The 5,437-nt window shown below is 43.2% G+C and overlaps 1 long non-coding RNA gene across 1 annotated transcript in view; it reads left to right on the plus strand.

Moving 5' to 3' along the window:
• The first annotated feature begins 1,908 nt into the window (after positions 1-1,908).
• The window catches only part of LOC112834439 (uncharacterized), a 13,396-nt gene continuing 9,867 nt past the window's right edge, over positions 1,909-5,437 (plus strand). Inside the window, exons 1-2 of the long non-coding RNA XR_003210911.2 lie at positions 1,909-2,085; positions 4,042-4,166. This is a non-coding gene — a long non-coding RNA (uncharacterized lncRNA). The remainder of the gene's footprint in view (positions 2,086-4,041; positions 4,167-5,437) is intronic.

Genomic DNA, 5,437 nt, shown 5'->3' on the forward strand with positions numbered 1-5,437 from the left:
CCTTGTGGTACTTTGCTAAGGCAACCCTAGGAAGCTAAGAGACAGGTATAAATACTTCTTACATGGCCATTTGATATGACTTCACTGAATGTAGAGTTTGGAAGGGGTGTACACGGCTGGTCCTCATGAGCCAGTATAAGCCAGCTCCAACACACCCCTGAACAGCAGACTTACGTTCATCAAAGCCACAGAGAGTTCTAAGTTGGTCAGAGAAGAATTTGACACAGGTTTGACCAAGAACTTTCAGTGCAGAAGTATCATCAATGGACATTGTCTTATGTTGTATGCACCTAACTTTTCTAAATCTCTATGTTGGTTTCAAGAAGCAAATTAACCTATTTCAGTTCTAGAGAAGCAAGTGTGATCATGAATGTGAAAGTACCTGCTCATCATTCAAGTATCAATGACGACATGAGGGAATGCAGGTCAATTTACTGGGTTGAGATAATCCCTGTGTCTATTCTGACTGTTTCAGTTAGGAGTTTTAAAACCACTCAGCACTGATATATCCTGGATCAAGAGAGACCAACATCCACAGTGATACTGGACACATACAGGAGTGTCAGAACACTGGAATCTTCCTGCAGAACCTGTCTTCTTGCTCCCATCCCTCCAGTGAGGGCCTGGGGCTTTGGAGTCAGTCAGACCTGAGTTCAAATCCCAGCTCTCCTGCTTACAGCCTACTTGACTTGGGAGAAACTATTTAGCTTCTACAAGCTTCAGTTTCTTTATCTCTAAAACGGTGATAATAGTCTAACAATTCAAAGGTGATAACAGAACTTAATGCAAAGGTCAGTTATGAGGATTAACATGTTTAATGCGACACCTGGCATATAATAATAATAAACAGTGAGTAAATAATAATTAAACTCTGGCAGCAACTCCCTGATCAAGGAGTCCTTAATCCAGGAGGCCGAGCAGCCCAGTTCCCAGAGTCGAGGTACAGAGGCTTATTGATCAGGTCTGACAGCAGCACAGGGGGAGCGCGGTGCCATGTGCCCCACATGCTCTGCCGTGGGGTGCTTTGAACTAGGGGAACACCAGCCACCTCTCTGTTCGGTTTGAAGCCTGCCTCCTTCCTGGGATTTGGAGACCTGAAGCCACCCATGGTTTAGTCACTCCTCGCCAAAGCAAATGGGCGACGCTGAGAGGAAGCAACAAATGTGAATGCTCAAGACAGAAAACAAGACAGCATCCCTTGCAAAAGTCGGTGGAGCCCTCTGTCTTGACAGGCTCTGGAAGCCAGGAGGGAACGCCTGAAACCGTGGATAGTACTGAACCTTATATACACCACGTTTTTTTCCTATACACACATACCTGTAATAAAGGTTTAACTTCTAAATTAGGTGGAGTGGGAGATTAACCACAACTAATAATAAAACACAACTGTAATAAAAGCTATAGGAATATGATTTTTCTATGTCTCAAGATATCTGGTACTGGACGGGGCCCTCCGTCGACCTCGTGAGACGATACAACGCCCCCACGAGGCGAGGCCATGAGGTGAATGACGCATGCGCGCCGGGCACGCAGCTCCGCTCCTGTTGACGCTCTGACGCCGTGTTGGCAGGAGGAGCATCTACTTCCAGAAGGCTTGACCCGGTCGGCAGGGACTTCCGCAGAGCCCTTTTGCTGCTGGAGGGAAGAGCGAGACTTCTCAAAGGTCAGTCTGTTCCACAAGTAGGACCCCAGGGCCTTCTGAATGTGCAGCAAAGAGAGCGCCCCCAAACATGACTCCCATCTCCATTCTGGGTTGTGATGATGCCACTACTTGTCACAATGTGGTCCTGAGACACACAGATCATGGGGCTACCTGCCTGACACATTGTGAGGGAACCGACCCAGAAGCGGAGGTCCCCTTGATCACGCATTCCATAATAAGATCCTTTTTCCGCCTGCGCTCCGTGAGGAAGGGTGCAGGTGCACCTCCTGGTCGGCTTCAGTGAGGGCAGGCCTTGTCAGCAAAGCGGCCTTAACGTCTTAGTGAATTTGACAGACAGGAAGATGACATTCACTTAGTGACAGTATGTGTGACGGATTTAAATGGCTGCGAAGAAAATGAAACCCACATTCTGATAACTTAAGGTATTGCTGTCAGCTTTTAAAACTGGGGAGATTTACAGAGCCTCCTTCTGACATGGAGGTCGGGAGGAGGAGCTGCACACTGCACCAGGTTTTCAGGGAAGTGTCCACTCCTTTGGAAGGAATACCAGGCCCCGAACGACCAAGACCCAATACACACAGTTAGTCTCCCATCTGTAATGTTTCCTCCCCTGTTTCCTGTCCTCCCTCTAGCCCTATGGAATGCTATGCCATCCAGAAGGCAGTCTAATCCTTCACGTCTCTCGTTGGTCCAGGCTGTTCCCACTCTGTGGCCTACTCTCCCTCCCCCGTCCATCACCTGCTCACCCTCCTCCTCAGACCGGGAGCCCTGCCCCTTCTGCCAGGTCTTCCCGACCCTCGCAGGAGGACCTTCTTCCCTACTTGCATTATACTTGGTCTTTACCTCCATTGTAACATTTATCAATTTTTACTATAATCATTTCTATTTCTCCCCTCCAGGAGAGCTAAGCCTCTTGACCATAGAGGTGATTTTGAGTTTCTTTTTGTCTCTCCAGTGCTTGGAACATAAATGTTTAAATACTGTTTAATGAAAACCAACAATTTCTAAAGCAGTTAGCAGTTTACAAGTCTTTTTTCAAACGCATCATTTCTACTGATTCTAGAAGTGACTCCGTTTTACCTTTTATTAGCAATTATCATCACCCACTTATTTTGCAAATGAGGAAGCTACAGTTTACAGAGGGTAAGGAACTTGGCCTGAGCTACTCAGCTGGTAGATGGTCAAGCTGGGGCTTCAAGGCTTGGATCTACAGGAAAGAAAGCAGGAAGTCAGGGGAGCAGCATAAACATGGAAGCCTCAAAAGCCTCTTTTGGCTTACAGCCCCAGCAAGACAGCCAGGAAGCTGAGTGTTTTGGCTTCACCAGATTTCAGATTTTAACCATGCTGTACCTCAGTGTTCTCGTGTATAAAACGACAGGGTTATACTAAATAAGTACTTGTCACTTATCTTATAGTTTGTGTCCACTCATCTTTCTAATCCAGAGATTCCCAAATTTCCCTGATTTCTGCTGCCCTGAGGCCAAAGAAACACCTAAAAATTGCCCTTCTTAAGTAGTTAGGTCTAAACAACTTAATAGCAGCAGCTTATGGGGTGTCCAACTGTGTCCCTCCAAAACATAATGGCCCATGCTACCTCTGGAGTCACCCCAAGGTGCTTCAGCTCACAATGTGGGAATCACAGTTCTAATCAAAGAAGGGCTCTATTCTGGTAGAAATAATTTTCCTTTTTAGAGAAAGATGTTTATATCATCATTATACCAGTTTTAAAGACCTGAACTATTGATCTATATGTTTATTTTTTTAACTTTATGAACACTATAACGGTATTATTAAGGGTATATTTTAAAGCCTTCATTTTAAAACACAGATGACTTTGTTAATAATCTGAAACATTGAAAAATATGGCTGAGAATATAGTTTACTGGTATCGCTATAGAGCACAGAATAAATTCTAATATTATCAGAAATTTTATAGCACTAACACGTAAAAATAAAAATCATCCTATTAGAAAGTAAATTATAGTAATACTATTGACAATCACATTTATGGCTATCACTATACATTCACAAAGAAAAATATCATCACCAGAAAACATAGCAACTAGTGAACCTTATTGTTGAGAAGGCTGCAGTTGCATTTTACTGAATAGCGTCTCTGTTCCTGGGATAACGTTTAAAACAGCAACTAGAAGAACTGCTTTAAGTAAAAACGGTTTTTATTTTCAGGGGTGTCATCATATAAAAGTGATTCTCACATGCTAAACTGCTGGAAATAGTCGAAGTTTTGTGAAAGTTTTTCATTAAGTGTTTCATGTTGTCTGTCCTTTAAACCCAAACGGTTGCAAACTCTTCACAAGCTATTGTAATGCTAGTTCAGCTGATAAGTTAATAAAACTCCCTTTCTTTGAAATCCTAAGCCACAAAACATTTGTTGCACGCTGATAAGAATAAATGGACATGGATGTGCCACCCAAAGGTTCTCCTGTTCTAGGATCATCTGCAAAGAGGAAACATCCGTTTCATGTGTTTCTTGCTTACCCAGGTCAGTAAGTACAAATACCCGCATGTCCAACTGCACAGAGATTGAGCCTAGCGCAGCAGGAGGTGATGTACGAAAACACGGGAACCAGAGGAAGTTGGGGGAGGGGCAGAGCATTAATTAATAACTGGCAGGTGTAGTCTGCAGGATGCAGGAGGTAGCTGGTGGCCTAGAGGAAGAGAATTAGAAGAAAGGATGCTCATCCAAGGTAATGTTGATGAACCAGCCAAAAGGCCACAGATGGGTACTTGCAGTTGGAAGGATGATCCGAAGAAGCAGAAATAGCACACTTGGCGCATAGATATGGGGCCTGAGGAATTCACTTTACTTTTAAGTTTAATTTCATTTTAATTAATTTTTTAAAGATTTTAAGTTTTAAAAATCTCTTAGTTTTTTACTGTGGTAAAATACATATAACACGTACCATTTTAGCTATTCTTAAGTCTACAGTATAGAGGCATTAAGTACATTCACATTGTTGTATAACCATCACCACCAACCACTTGCAGGACTTTTTCATCTTCCCAAACTGAAACTCTGTACCCATCGAATAACCTCCCATTACCCTCCCTCTGTAGCCCCTTGCCTCATACACCATTATACTTGCTGTCTCTGTGAATTTGGCTACTCTAGGTATCTCATAGGAGTGAATTATCCAGTATTTGTGCTTTTGTGTCTGGCTTCTTTCATTTGGCATAATGTCCAGGTTCATACATATTGTAGCATGTATCAAAATTTCTTTCCTTTTTAAGGCTAAATAATATTCTATTGTATGTATATACTACATTTTTTTTTTTTTAAAAAATCCATTCAGGGGCGCCTGGGCGGCTCAGTTGGTTAGGCGACTGCCTTTGGCTCAGGTCGTGATCCTGGAGTCCCGGGATCGAGTCCCGCATCGGGCTCCCTGCTCGGCGGAGAGTCTGCTTCTCCCTCTGACCCTCTTCCCTCTGGTGCTCTCTATCTCTCATTCTCTCTCTCTCAAATAAATAAATAAAATCTTTAAAAAAAAATAAAAAAATCCATTCATCTGTCAATGGACATTTCAGTGCTTCCACCTTTGAGCTATTAGGAATAATGCTGCGATGAACATGGTTCTACAAATATCCACTTGATTCCTTGCTTTCAATTCCGTTGTGTGTATACTCAGAAGTGAAATTGCTGGCTCATAAGTCTATGTCTGTCTTTCTTTCTTTCTCTCTCTCTCTCTCTCTCTCTCTCTCTCTCTCTTTCCTTCCTTCCTTCCTTCCTTCCTTCCTTCCTTCCTTCCTTCCTTC

Source organism: Callorhinus ursinus, unplaced genomic scaffold, assembly GCF_003265705.2.
Source record: "Callorhinus ursinus isolate GAN/ISIS: 27379988/994484 unplaced genomic scaffold, GSC_fseal_2.0 scaffold17, whole genome shotgun sequence".
Classification (NCBI taxonomy): Eukaryota; Metazoa; Chordata; class Mammalia; order Carnivora; family Otariidae; genus Callorhinus; species Callorhinus ursinus.